We start from the raw sequence: 16094 nt of genomic DNA, 5'->3' as shown, positions 1-16094 counted from the left end.
ACCGCTGACTGAAGGCACCTCGACCAACCCCCCCCCCCCTTAACCAGCAAGCAACCATTAACTGCCCAAATTCAAGCTCACAGAACTAACTTTCCTTTTTCCTTATCTATTCCTTCTTCCTTTGTTCTATATAGCAACCTTTGATATGTAATTTCTGAAAATTACAGTCTAGAGAAATTGAAGTCTAATATGAAGTGCTTTCTCACTTCTCAACCATAAATAATCGAAGCTGAGTACGCCGTACTTATAGGTTCTAGTACCTTTTGGGATTTTCATTAAAAATTATATATATTTTTCTCTTTCATATTTCATTTCAAACAAGTACGTGATATAATATAATACACGTTTCTTGCGTTGGAGTATTTACTAATTTGTGAGTACTTTTTAATTTATGTATTTCAGGTTTTTACAATGGCTTACTTCTGAATTTTATATCCGATATCACGTTTTCGGTGTGGGAGTGGCCAGGTTATTCTACTTTGCTTAGGGGTGAAAAAGTGGAATAAGGTTCGCGTGTTTTTGGATTTTTGCGTGTGTGCTTCCTGGTGTGTGCACTGGTTTCTCTTTTATCGCGGGTAAATAGGAAGTAACCGTTTTTCAGACTAGGTAAAAAAGCATTGATTAATTTTAAACTTTTTCATATATTACGTACCCTTTATATATTTACATACACCAAATTTTTGAAAAAAGATCTCAAAAAAATATAGTATTATGCAAAATGTCTTTCTATAGTTTTAAGTCATTCTTATGTTTTAAAGCGAACATATAAATTTAAGGGCAAAAACCTGATTTTGTTGAATTATATAGAGAAGCTCCAGAATTTTGTATTTTTCCCCCCTTTATTTTTTAAAAATGTTTTTAATTTTGGTTCTCCCAGAAGAAAACACATTTCATTAGTCGAAGGAGATGGCAAATAAGACCTCACGCGTTCTAAAGAATTAGATTGTAACATACAGTGTAGCAATAACCTGCAATTGCAGTCCATATAAAGTAAGAGATATACATGATATACGGTTTATATACATGATTAAGTATACCAAGAAAAAATAGTACAATACACATATAGTAAATAATGATCAGGGTGAGAATAACATAAAAGATTATACATTGCAGAATGGATTTGAGTAGCATATCAGCTATCCATTAACCAACAATTTCATCATCAGCTTTACTGATGAAATTATTATTGTTATTAGCCACAAGGAAGCCTGAGGCTTATGCTGCATCAGCCAAAAAAAAATTTCTGAATTACCCTGAGAGAGAGGAACAAGAGTCAGAAGTAGAAGGGAATCGCCAAGAAAGAGAAGAATGATGATATCCAGCTCCCTGGGTGTGCCAATCCCATACCAGATGCAAGCCCCTGGGGTTAATGAGAGAACATGGCAAAACTGTTTAAATGAATGCAAATGATTAGTCTCTGTAGGGATCCAATGGGGTTGTAATGAAATAAATTTATAGTACTGTAAGGAATAACTACAACAGCAGGGCCAGTGGACAGAAAAATGGGTTACAAGAAAGTGAAGCTCAGATAGTGAATCTACTTAAAATGAATCGCGCTGTAGGTAAATCACAGTGCATGTTTTTGCTTACATATGTTGAATGTTAACAAACAGAACTTCTTGCAGAGGTCATAGTAATCTTTGATGAGAGATGTAGTGGTAATAGTTAATGTGAGTGAACAAGTTGACATTAGAGGTAAGTGTATATACCATGATTCATGTATAGACAGAAGAGTGCTACTGAGAAGAGACTTGTGTTTATGATTAGAGCTGAGTAGAAATGATCCAAACTACTTTTAGTAGCCAGTGATGTTTATGAAAATCTATTCCTGTTTGTGTGCAGGGTGGTCAGCAAGTCTTGTTGCCCCTCATATTTCTTTGAAATAGTATGTTATCGGAAGTGTGGACAGTAATAGATTCTTCTTTGTTTCAGATGGCCAACATGAGCTCCTATAAGGTGGAAGAATAGATCATTGTGGGGGTACGGGCTCGTAGACATCACACTAAAAGTGTGAAAGATGTGAAACAGCACTATTCTAAGGTTTAACAAACAATCCCTACATAAATGACAGTAATAAAGAACTTGAATAAGAGTAAGTTTGACAGGAAACCAGTGTGTTTACCAATGGGAGCATTAGTGCCCAGATCCCCTCAAAAATGCCACTATGTATTTCAGAAAACCCCAATGGACATGACCTTCATAATTCTTTAATTCAGTTCAATTCTTCAAAAACATGTACACATGATTTTCAAACTTCTTCAAGCTTGTGTTCATCAGAGCTAAGTGATGAAGACATGGAAAACAGAATTGCAGCATTTTCAAAATTTCTTCACAACATTGTAGATATTTCTTTTCATTTTATCAGAGCACCTGGAACAGGAAGGTTTATTTCTGAATTTGCCACATTATAATGAGGAGGCAGAACACATTCCATCAGGGATGCTAATTTGGGGCTTTGTTAATAAATAAATACTTTATCATCACCAAAAACAGGTTTACAATAGCCCATCATGGCTAGTAGTTAAGCACTGAATAATGATACTATACAGAGTTCATATTTAATATCAGTATAAATTTGTTACTATTTATATATTAAATAATGAATAAAGAATGAAAAAAAGATATGTAAACTGCCTACCAGACACCATTAAAAAGGATGAAGTAGCATCTGCCCTAGGCATGTTTCATTTTTGGCAGATGCTGGTGGCCTGCACGAAGTTATTATACTAGCCAGGTATTGATTATGGCAAGGTTGCAGTATCTGTACAGATCTGTGTTGAGGTTTGTATTAGTAGTGGCAAAATTATGCAAAGAAGCAAGGGAAAATAATACACCTCACATCTCTTACCCATTTATTCTAATAATTTTTTTTTAAATCCTTTAAAATTTATTCAAACTACCCACTTCCACAAGACCATGTTTCTTCTTACAATCAATCTTACAATCTTACAAAAGTTTCTTCTTACAATCAATAACTCTCTTTTGTTGAAAACAAATTTCCACACATTTATCATATAATCCTTTTCCACTTTGTACCCTGTTTATGTCCCCTACTGTGTGCCGTAAATTCCATGCCCCTGACTAGTCTTGTTCTTTTCTGCAACTGTTCCAACAGATGTGTCCTTTTTTGAAAATTAGGCTTCCAAGTCTCTTTGCAGTATTCAAAATGTGACATCTTTAATTCTGCATTAGCAGTGGCAAATGATGCAGGAAAGCAAGCTCATACAGCATCAGCCTAAAAAAAACCTACACGTCCCAGTTCATCTAACAGTTTGTTTAGTTCTTTCTTCTATTTAACTGTCAACTTCCACAACAACAGATGGAATCTTGTTCCAACGAAGGCAAACTTCAGCACATTTATTCCGCAACCGTCCTTCCTCAATTTGAACTTGTGCCCCTTTACGTATGTAGTCTGAGTAAGAGGAAGAATCCCATCAGCATTGAGCTTGCACCTTATGTGATGGGATAATCACCTTGTCAATGCTGGCAAAATTCCTGTATATCATTGACAGAGCCTTATGACCCATTTGTTCCCTATAACTCAGAAAGTAATTTTCTTATTTATTTTGTTACATGTGATATAATATGGTAAATATATGTATAGAAACCTGTAGAATTTTCCATGAGTTTCGAGATTTTATTTAATAATATAATTAATTTATACATTTTAATAATAATAAAAAATAGTTAAAAATAATGTAAATTATAAATATACTATTTAAAATGTTTTTAACCTTTTTAAAAAAGAGAATTTGCCGATCTTTTCTAGAAATTTCTACGCATTTCATGAATATATTAAAATTATATGTAAAATTATATAATTAATCTAATGTCAAGTATTATAATTAGTGTGGTGTAAAAGTGATTAAATTAAGGTGAGAATTAGTAATTTATTTATTAAATCACTAATTTGCACTAATTCAGTGCAAAGGTGTCATCTCCCTCTGTGTTAAGTGCAGTGTTAAATATAGTGTGTTATTTTTGCATTTATTTGTAATATTTATATTTAGAATTAAGAATAAAACAACAATTTTTTATTAGCAGATCATGGATAAATATTTTTCCAAAGTGAGAGCAACAGCATTAAGTGAGGATGAGAATGATTCGAGCCCATGTTGTGAGCCAGAATCGTTGTCTTTAAAACTTTACCAGCAGGTTGAACAGAGCACTGAAGGAGACTCGTTGAATTCGATGCCAGTAGCAGGCCCAAGCAAACCTCCAGAAAAGAAAGTTTGTCGACAATATATGAATAGTTGAGTCTGTCTCAGTTTCACATGGACTGGAGATAAAAACATACCTCAGCCAAGCAAGATGAAAAGACATCTGTTGTTAAAACATAAAAATCAGACAAACAAGGATGTTCACTATTTTTGAAAGAATTTTGGAACAGCAGATATTCCAACGATCATATTTTGAAACATGAATGTCAGTCTCAGATAAGACGCAGATTGTATCTTACGAAGTGGCTGAATTGATTGCTCAACAGACAAAACCACATTGTACAATAGCTGAAAAATTGATTCTGCCTGCCAGATGCACTTGGTTGTGAAAACTTTGGTAATGATGCTGAGCGAGAAGTTATGAAAATTCCTTTGTCTGATAATTCAATTTGCAGAAGAATAGTTGATGTGTCAGCTAATATTAAAATGTGTGTTTCTGAAAGTATAAAGAATTCTAAAATTTCCATTCAAGTTATGAATCAGGCAACATTAGTGGAAAAGCAGTTGCTTGCCTATATCAGATTCATTCACAATGATGAAATAATCACAGTTTTTATGCTGCAAGGAACTTGAAAAACATACCAGAGGACAAGATATTTTCCAAACCTTGTCTGAATATTTGGAAAAGGTTGAGATTTCATGGGATTCTTGTATTGGAATTTGTACAGATGGAGTCCCATCTGTGATAAGGAATGTGAGAGGCTTGGTATCACTCATCAGACAGAAAAATCCAGTATAATATAAACTCACTGTTTTTTACACAGAGAGGCATTAGTCAGCAAGACCCTTGTAGCTGATTTGAAGTTGGTTCTAGATCAGACTGTGCACATTGTGAACTTCATCAAAGCAAAACCACTAAAGGTTTGTTTATTTGCCCAACTCTGCAAAGACATGGAATCAGAACACTAATGCCTAATTCTGCACACAGAGATTTGCTAGCTGTCACTGGGAAAAGTTTTGTCGGGTTTTGGAACTGAAGAAAGAGTTGAGCGTTTTTGGAACAAGAAGGGAACCCATTGTACTGCCATTTGGAAGAGATTGATTGGTGTGCAAAGCTGGCATATTTGGCCAATAACTTTTCCCAGTTGAATGTGCTCAATGCCAGTATGCAAGGCCACGATGACAATATCCTCATGACTACAGACAAACTAACTGCATTAAAAAAAAAACTTCAGCTCTGGCTCGAAAGACCGATGCAACATAACCTCAATGTTCCTACTGGTAAAAGTTTTAAAACGAGCAATGAATTGTACAGTCATATCTTGCAACACTGGTAGAAAAGATTGATCAGTACTTCCCATTGTTGTGTACAGAAAAATTTGACTGGGTTAGAGATCCCTTTGTGAATTCCGACCATTCAGATCTGACATTAGAATTAGTAATGGCAATGTGGTGCAAGGAAGTATATGGCTTATGCTGTACCAGATTCACGCTTCTTGATTAGACCGGGGTTCGAGCCCGTCACCACCAAATACGGAGGATGCGGAAAGGTCAGGGAATGACCACTGCATATTCCCGGAGCAGTATGGCCTTAGTTGCTAATGCTCCTAAAAACCAAATCACAAAGAAACTGTACCAGATTAAATGAGGAGTAGGGAATGGCCCGCATTTCTAGTGATTGCACACAGTATCCACGCATCTCTTCAAGAGCATTATGCATTCTTCTACAGTTCTCTATGACATATTGTTGGGAACAGTGATTTTCAGCTCTGACAAATATTAAAGACCAGAAAAGATAATGGCTTATTTGTGTTGATGAGTTTGTTTGTCTCAAATTAGACCTAATATAAATGAGGTTATCCAACAAAAACAGGCTCACACCTCTCATTGAATTTGTATATTTTGTGAAGGAATCATGTTTTTATATACCTGCATTGTTTTATACTTTCTGGATGTCTCATGATCATATTATAAAGTAGTTGGGTTCAAATTAATACATATAAGGGGATAAGAAAGTCATATAACGTAATTCGGAGATAATATTCGATACCGAAATGCACATATATATATATATATATAGTGTTAAAACTGCATTGAGATATAGGTTTAGGGTTATATTTTGTATTGGAATTTTATTGAACTTCAATAGAAATCATGACTCAGACCACAGCAGCAAACAAAAGGCTCAAACTAGTGGAAGTGCTGTGGCTCAGGGGAGAACTGGGGGGGGTTGTCCTCTGAATCACAGTCTAGTGAAATGCACTGCTTGTTTGATGTTTGTGGAGCAATCAGGAACGGGACATGATATTGCCAGGGGAAATGTCTTTGTGTGTGTGTGTGTGTGCACACGATGTAAGGAGTGCTAGGAAATCAGACACCAACTCGGCATTGTTATGGGCTTACTTGAAGGACAGGATGGATGCCCTCGAAGGATTTAAATTGAAGGGCCCATCAAGTTCTCAGCTGCCCACATCAATGCCAGAGCTTGCACTTGAACATCACGCAACACAGTGGAAATCCCCAAGGCAGAATCAGCTGGTCCCAAAGAAACTAGTTGTTGTAGGTGACTCTATTGTCAGGGAAACGGGGAACATATTGTACAAAAAGGATAGATGTAACAGGACCAGGGTATGTCTGCCAGGGGCAAAGGTTGATGACGTAGGGCAGATATCATTCTTTAAGGGCACAAAGGGTGATATTGTTGTACACGTTGGCACTAATGATATTAAGAGTAGGAGACTAGCAGAATTACTTAACAAGTACAAGACAATGCTGAAAAAAAGTCGTGAGTTAGGGTTGAATTTGAAAGTGTCTGTAATTCTGCCCAGACACGATAGGAGGGAGTATACAATGAGAGCCTTGTTGATCAATTCGGCCTTGGAGAAATTGTGCAAGGCTCAAGGGGTAGAATTTTTCTCAGCCTGGTCTGTGCTTGTTAACAGAAGAGACTGCTTCTAGAGGGATGGGATACATTTAAATGGAAAGGGTGCAAGAATATTTGCTGATGCTATCGAGGCAGAGTTGGTGGGTTGGAAAACTGCTAGTTTGGGGGGATACATGGACTAATAGATTAACAGTAGCTGCTGGCAGAGGTAAAAGTGATTCTTGCACTACTTCTATTGAAATGCAATTGAGCAGCAGCCTGGAGAGCAAGGCAGTGGGAATTTCTAGGACTGCTGGGAGTCATAGTGGAACAAGTAAATACATGGGCTGTGTTAGGGTAACTAAGAGTAGAAACAGGTGCATGTATACTTGCATGCACACCAATGCTTGGAGTATAGTTAATAAATTCAATGAGCTTGAAGTGCTAGTCAAGAGATCAAAGGCAATATTGTTTGGATATCAGAGACATGGTGTCACACAGAGATAAGGGATGCGGAACTGGAATTTGGGGAGTACAATGTGTACAGAAAGGATAGACAGGACAGGAAGGGAGGAGGGGTTATGCTGTTAGTTAAGAAACACATAAAATCTAAGGAAGTGCATCCAGTTGATGTGGGTGGGCAATGCAATGTTGAGTCTGTTTGGTGTGACATAAGAACTGGGAAAGGAAAAATGAGAGTAGGTGTGTGTTATAGGCCTAATGAATCTTTTGAGTATAATGAGCAATTGTGCAGAGAAATAGTGAGCCAGTAAATTAGTGTGTCTTATAATGGGGGATTTTAATTTCCTGGGTATTGACTGGAATTTGTGGGTTGGTCACTCACACACTAGCAAGGCTTTTGTGGATTTATTGGATGATTGTTTTCTACAGCAGCATGTTTGGGAGGCAACTAGAGGGAGTAATACTCTTGATCTGATTATCAGTAGTGATTCTTTCTGCATCGAGAATCTGCAGATAAAGGAACCACTAGGTGGCAGTGATCACAGTGTGCTGAAGTGGGATTTACTCAAAGAGGTAAATCCCACTACCGTCAAGGGTAAAGGGAAGGGTTTTTGTTTTCGTAAAGGTGTCTACGGTGGTCTGAGACAGTATTTAAATTCTATACGGCAGAACCAACTGATGATGTTACCAACAGCAAATTCAAAATGGGAAGCATTTATAGAATTAATCTTGGAAGCTACTGGGCTTTTCATACCAACAGAGAAATATTGTTCAAGATTTAGGCCTAAATGGATGTCAGATGAACTAATTAGACATGTGACAGAGAAGAAAAATGCATCGGATACATATAAATTAACATGTGACACAGAAGCCTATGATAGATATAAGCTGGTCTGTAACCAAGTTACAAAGGAGGTTATGCAGATTACGAGAAATCTTTGGCAAAGGATGCAAAGAAAAACAGGTGCCTCCATAGCCTGGTGGGAAGGAGCAGCAGTGCGTAGCACATGCTTCTTGATTAGATCGGGGTTCAAGCCCGGCACCACCAAATACAGAGGATGCGTAAAGGTCAGGGAATGACCACCTCATATTCCCGTAGCAATATGGCCTTAGTTGCTAATGCTCCTAAAAACCAAATAACAACAACAACTGTCTTGGAATCTGTGCTTCTCTGTTAAGATCATAAACTCCCCCTCCCCTTTTATCCTTTCTATATATGTACTCACCATATTCATATGTCCCCCCTGCATGTCTGAGTGATACTGATGTGTTTCCGATGTGTGCATTTGATGACATAACCAGTACACCAAATTGATGAAATTTACTAACTGTGCTCTTAATATGCATACTTCTACACTAATAGTAGAAGCATAAGAAATATTGTACACCTTGTGCACTAATACATATAGTAAATATTGTACTATTTATTGTAGGAGTATAGTATTTACTATACTCCTAGTATTAGTGTAAAGCCATGTACAGTATACATACTTGTTTTTGCTCATAGTAATCCTAACATAGCCATATATTTGCTTATCCCATAAAGGCAAGCAAAGATATGGTTTGTGTTACCTTGTTTTCCACACTGCTATTACTATTATTAATATTACTATTAGTAATATACTATACATGTATTATATTATACTATATTACTATTAGTAATATACATTATTAGTAACAGTAATGTATATTATTAATGTATACTAATGTTATACAACCTTTTGTGCCCTAGATCAGTGGTTCCCAGGGGATCCATGGATAATTCCTGTAATGGCTTGAATTTTACTTATTTTTTTAAACAAATTCTAAATATCGTTCCAGACTGGATGTCGTGAACCTGACATGAGAGTTCAGTTGTCTACAATCATTCCCAAATGTAATGGACTCTGTCAGATGAAAAAATAACACCATTCTTTACACTAGTAGCCTATGAGGTGCAATTAATTGTATTCAAATAGTGACAGTTTATTATTCAGTTATTTTTATTTATAATTTTTATTTATGCGTGCAATATAGCATAAGTATCAATATTGCTTATAACAATGTAGTACTTAAATATTTTATATTAAAAATTCAGAACTATTATGACTTCAGAGAATATAGGCTTAGTGGTTCACGATAAAAATATTATGTTGAAAGGGGTTTGCAAGTCAAAAAAGGTTGGGAACTGCTGCCCTAGATGATGACTATTGTACAGAGTCATTAACATTTGCCTCTGGCATTTGTTCATTGATGCACAAGTGTAGGCCTTGAGGTTGTCACAGACATTCTCTCAGATATGCTAGAGAAGCTGTACTTGCTACCTGGGAGTCTAAAACGCTGATGGAACTGATATTCGGGTGACACTCAAGTCAAGTGGACCCAATTTCGGCGAAGTCCGGACAGTCTGTGACAGCCAAACCCTCTGCTTACACCTTCACGATGGTGGGACTGTTAGTAATCCTGGGTATAACCTCCATGCACAAGTACATGGTGGGTGACCACCCAGGTGTGAACCAACGTAAGCAGGGGTCGAGGTGTGGTGCCCACACCACATGGAGGAATGCCGCCCCTCTGTTACCAGGCAGTACTAGGTGGTAGATAACTCTCATCAACCGGTGCAATACCACTTTGCTTATTGGAGGCTTGAAGTGGGGGAACCCATGTTTAGTCTCTAGAGCTAAGTTCCGGTCAACCCTTCGCTATCTCTTCCATCATGCAGTATGATTGATGACTTATGAGGTTATGATGAACATCGTGGCGAGATCCAATATTCCTTACATTTCGAGGGTACAGCTCTAAAACGGTGTTTGCAGGCCGGCCACTAGTTAGTACACCTGGCCGAACCTATTGGTAACTCTCTAGGAAGCCGACCGGGCTAGCCGAGTGGGTAAAGTACCTGCCCGGCAACCCAAAGGTCGCGGGTTCGATTCCCGCCTCGGGCTTGGATCAAAGTACTGCAAAAACCTTGGGAGGTGCAATATGGCCACAGAAGCCGATGTGCCAACAACTACCAAATAAAAAAAAAAAAAAAAAACTCTCTAGGAGGCTTCCGGATCAGCTAGTGTATAATCTTGCTACCTCTACTCTGCCAGATAGTGACCGGAGGGAATCCGAGTAGTGTGTATGTGGGGAGCATTGTCGAGGCTATGCTTTGACAAGGATCTGGGCATATTGTTACCACGTGTACGCCATATCCAAAAATTTCATTACTTTGTACAGCATGTCCCACCCACTTTTTCTTACTATTGAATACACCATGAATTGTCAAACCAATAGAGCAAGCTTATCTGCGAAAATATCTAAACCTCCCAAGCACTTCCTAATTCATTTCACAAATATACGTGGTCTCAATTCTAATCTCAACAATGTCTATTTCCACTTGCAGTCTGCCAAACCCCATGTACTTTTCTTGACAGAATCGCAGTTATCGGTTGATTAAACTACTGCTAATCTCAGTTGCCCAATTATTCGCTGTGTGATTCCTTTCGCCTCAATGGTGGTACTTGTGCATATGTCCGTTCCGATATTTCCTGTTAGAGACTTATTAATTTGGAATCTCCTCTTTTCGATCTTCTCTGGCTTAAAATCTCTCTAACTCATTGTGTCAAATTCATCTGTTGTCTGTACCATTCTCCGAACTCCACTAATTATTTGGAGCTCTTTGACTTCCTCTCTTTGCAACTTAACTTTCTCCAGTCCAACTTTCCTAACAGTGAGGTAATTTTCCTTGTTGATTTTAACGTTCACAACTCCAGCTGGCTTCCGTTTTCTAGGCACACCGACCCAGCTGGTCGAGATGCTGAGGATTTTGCAATTACTAATGACCTTGCACAGATTGTTTATTTGCCTACAAGAATACCGGACAATCCTAATCATACAGCCAACACGCTTGATCTTTTTCTCACAAACAACCCTTCTAAGTACACGGTCGAAGTGAGATGTCCTTTAGGCACTTCAGATCACAACTTGGTGATTGTCTCTTCTCCAATGAAACCTTTATCTCATGGCTATTCCCAACCTCGTGTTGTTTGGCATTACAAGAATGCAAAATGGGATGACTTGCGAGACTTCTTTTCTTCTTTTCCTTGGTCGGATTACTGTTTCAAGACTTCTGATGTCAACGTTTGCTCAGATCGTGTCAGTGAAATTATTCTTGCAGGAACGGAATCCTTTATCCCACACTCCACTTTAAAATCTCATCGTTTATCTAAACCTTGGTTTTCCAATAAATGTGCTAAGGCTGTTCAAGAGAAGAATGTTGGATATCGTAATTAGCTTGTTTCTGATTCTTCAATTTCATTTTCTGCCTACACCAAAGCTCGCAACAATTGTAAAGCAGTTATTAATCAGTCCAAACTAGAGTTTGAACAGGCTAAGAGTAGAAAACTTGCGTCTTGCCCTAATGGTAGCCGAGCATTCTGGTCTCTTTCCAAAGCTATTGGCCGGCCGCAACTTTTGCCCATCTCTTCTCCCACCTCTGTCCAAACCAGATGGTTCTGTTGTCACTTCAGCGAAGGATAAAGCTGACTTGCTAGCATCCTATTTTTCTTCCACCTCCTGTAGTAATGATCTTGGTAAAACACCTCCCACCATTTCCAACACACTCCATTCAATGCCTCCTGTGGTTTTTTCCGTCAAAAGGATGTCAGAAGGATTTTGACGAATCTTGATGCTAAGAAAGCTCCAGGTCCCGATGGTATTTCTCCACTTGTTCTCAAAACCTGTGCTTCTGTACTTACTCCTATTCTTTGCCGCCTTTTTTCACTTTCTTATTCCAAAGGTGTTGTTCCTTCTGCTTGGAAATTTCCTCATATCCAGCCAGTTCCTAAAAAGGGTGACAAATCCCTCCCATCCAATTATCGTCCCATTGCAATTACTTCTACTCATTTCTAAAGTAATGAAGAAATCAATTAACCGCCAACTCTTAAACTACCTAGAAACCTTCCGTCTGATCAACGATCACCAGTATGGATTCAGTCAGTGTCGATCCACTGGTGATATTCTGGCTTACGTTACCCATTTATGGACTAATTCAATGGAAAGGTTCGGTGAAACACAAGTAGTTGCTCTTGACATCTCAAAGGCTTTCGATCATGTTTGGCATAAAGGTCTTCTAAACAAGCTTCCATCTTATGGTTTGCCAACTGTTTTTAGTAATTGGTTATCCAGTTTTCTCTCTGATCGCTCACTGAGGGTGATGGTTGATGGCTCTGTGTCTTCTAACTTCTCCATTAATGCTGGTGTCCCCCAAGGTTCAGTTCTTTCCCCCACTCTTTTCCTCTTGTATATTAATGACCTTCTTCCATTGACTGGAAATTCTATCCATAGTTTTGCTGATGATAGCACATTGCATTCCATTTTCCATTTTGAGGAACCTTGCCCTGCTCAATCAGCTTCAACCTCTCGAAAATCTGCTACCAATTCCTTAAATGCCGATCTTCAGGTAATTCACCAGTGGGGCAAAGACAACCTAGTTGATTTCAACCCTTCTAAAATCTCGCAAAAAGGATTTTTCTGCTCCTATGCTTATCTTTGGTGACACTCCGATTTCTAGGCAAAATGATATATCTCTTTTGGGGATTACCCTGGCTTCTAATCTCTCTTGGCACACGCACATTAGAAATATTGCTTCCTCTGCTTCTAAAAAACGTGGTTTTCTGTTTCGCTCTCGCCTTTACTTTTCTTGCAAACAGCTGCTCACTCTGTATAAATTGCAAATCTGCCCTGTCATGGAATATTGTTCCCACATCTAGGGTGGTGCCCCCAAAACCTCTCTCAGGCTTCTTGATTCCATTCAGAAGAGGGCAGTTAGGTTAATTAATGATTCATCTCTAACAGAGTCTCTTCACTCGCTGTCTCATAGACGTACTGTTTCTGCTGCATGCTTCTTCTACAGATACTTCCATGGGCACCGTTCTTCTGAATTGGCTTCTATAATTCCCGCTCTCTCTTTCAAAACAGTCCGAACACGTGCTGCCACCAGCCAACATCCATTTGCTGTCCAACTTCAAACTCACAGAACCAACTTTTCATCTTCTTCGTTTGTTCATTCAACTGCCGTTTTCTGGAACAACCTTCCTTCATACGTATTTCCTGAAAATTACAGTCTACACAAGTTCAATGTCAACAAATATCTTCTTTCATCTTTTCAAGCACATTATAGCCTTAGTAGCTAATGTGCCAATAAAAAACAAACAAACAAAACATCGTCTTCTCAACCTCCAACCCAAGCATGGTACTAAGTACTATAGGTTCTAATACCTCTCATGTTTGAGGTTTACATAAAAAAAAAAAAAAGCCCTAGCATTGAGCCAGGTAGCTGAACACCTGATGGGTTCCATTTTAATTCCTTTAAGGACATCAACTCTTTGCCTTAAGCACTGAAATTCATCCATGAAAACACTGAATTTTTGCATATCTCCTGCTAGTTTGTGGGGAAGGGGATATGCAGACTACCTTGGTAGTATCAGCAAATGATATTGAGGCAGTCCCTGACACATACCCCTAACTGCTTTGATAGCGTAAACAGATATTCTTACATTCCTTTTAACCGACTGGGCTAGCTAGGTGGGTAAAGTGCCTGCCTGGCAACCCAGAGGTCGCGGGTTCGATTCCCGCCTCGGGCTTGGATCAGAGTACAAAATGCAAAAACTTTGGGAGGTGCATTATGGCCACAGAAGCTGATGTGCCAATAACTAACAAAAAAAACAAAAAAAAAAAATCCCTTTTATTTAAGTGTATGCCATTTCTGAAAAAAACAGTCCCTCCATTTAATAAAAAACAGATCTATGTTGAGAAAAATTCTTCTTCGTGAGTTTTGCACAACCTCTCTGGGGTCAAATTGATTGACAAGGCTCTCATCATGTCTTCCTCCTATTGTGTTTGGAAAAATTCCAGACACCTTCACATTTAACCTTAAATCATGCCTTTTTCTTAGCACTGCCTTATACCTGCTAATTAAGTCCTTAGATCACCTTTGCTTAGGGCGCCTCCGTAGCAAGGTGGACAGGAGCAGCAGTGCATAGCACATGCTTCTTGATTAGACCGGGGTTCGAGCCCGTGACCACCAAATATGGAGGATGCAGAAAGGTCAGGGAATGACCACCACATATCCCCGGAGCAATATGGCCTTAGTTGCTAATGCTCCTAAAAACGAATAACAAACCTATGCTTAGTATTATTATTACTAACAGTAATATACGGCATTACTAATGTATACTAATGTTATACAACCTTTTGTGCCCTAGATGATAACTATTGTACAGTGTCATTAACTTTTGCCTCTGGCAAAAGTTAATGTTCTCTGTTGTTATTCCACCTATTCTCTTTCTAAGGCATATTTCCCCGACAATAGAATCATCAAGAATAGTTACTGTCTATAAGACCAGTGCTCTCTACCCTTGAAGATTCTGCTGTGCTGCTTGATTAACAAATGTATGCACTGGCATTGAGTTGGGCATCTAAGCACTTGATGGGTCCTGTTTTAATTCCTTCAAGGATATCAACTCTTTGCCTTAAGCACTGAAATTCATCCACGAAAACAGTAAATTTTTGCATTATCTCCTTGCATTATTTCCATTCAGGGGTGGTCCATATGGAGATGTACAACTGGATCTCCAGTCCATCTTATCAGATGGGTGATAAGAGTAATTACAGACCTGTAAGCTTTTCTTATTTTTCAAAGAAAATTATGGAGTCACTGGCTAAAGAAGTAATGCAGGACCATTCAGACAGGAATGCAGTTATATGGCATCACAGCATGGATTTGTTGAGGGGAATTCTTGTTGTACCAATCTGATTGGATGCTATAACAAAGGAACTGGATGCAAAAAAAAAAAATAAATTTGACATCATGTAGTTCAATTTCAGAAAATATTTAATACTGTTTCAATAGTATCAAAAGCTTCTGATACTATTCCATGTGAAAAACTATCTATCTTTGGCAAAGGATGCAAAGAAAAACAACAAAGAGTTGTTGGATAGATCAAAACTATTGATCTATCCAACAACCAGTGGAACACACAAAGTTTTCAGTTCCAAATGATATGGCAAAATGTTTGACTTTAATGTATTAGCTTATGTATGCATTTCATTTTGATACATTTCTTTTAAAATGACTCATTTTTTTGTTTTGAATTCTAAATTCGGTGCACTGTTGTTCAATAAGTTAAATTCTTGAGCAGCATCACTTCTATTTCACCAATACAGAGGTTCCCAAACTTTTATACCTTAGCCTTAAAAGTTTTCATAAATTTCACGTGCCTCTCAAGTTCCAGAACAAGAGCAAATAAACAGAATTGACATAATTTAGCTATGAATATACGTATTTTTTATAAATTAATATATTCTTCAATACATTTAATCTCAAAAATGTAAATAATAGAAATAAATACAAAAACACTTTGTACCTGGATTAGTGGGATGACATGTTTAATTAAAAAAGTGCTTCATGAAAACAAGTGTGCCCCAAATGTAAGCAGTAGCCTACTGCTTACATTTTGGGAACCTCTGCTCTGATAAGTTTCATTTTATCCTCAGCACTTAACCTTTTACTTACTGTGCATTGTAAAAGTACCAAACTGTATGCTGTGAAAACCACTTATTAATCTTTGCAACAGAATGGTGCC

General features: G+C 38.0%; 1 protein-coding gene across 1 annotated transcript in view; it reads left to right on the top strand.

Annotated features, from left to right (window-relative positions):
- The first annotated feature begins 416 nt into the window (after positions 1–416).
- The window catches only part of LOC150081704 (voltage-dependent anion-selective channel-like), a 180556-nt gene continuing 164878 nt past the window's right edge, over positions 417–16094 (top strand). The window contains exon 1 of the mRNA XM_090379569.1: positions 417–606. The gene's annotated coding sequence lies outside the window, so the exon portion shown is untranslated. The remainder of the gene's footprint in view (positions 607–16094) is intronic.

The sequence above is a fragment of the Mastigoproctus giganteus genome, chromosome 8, assembly GCF_048544385.1.
Source record: "Mastigoproctus giganteus isolate SK-2022 chromosome 8, ASM4854438v1, whole genome shotgun sequence".
Lineage (NCBI taxonomy): Eukaryota > Metazoa > Arthropoda > Arachnida > Uropygi > Thelyphonidae > Mastigoproctus > Mastigoproctus giganteus.
Note: the sequence above shows the minus strand (reverse complement) of the source record. Positions and strands in the feature narration are given on the sequence as shown.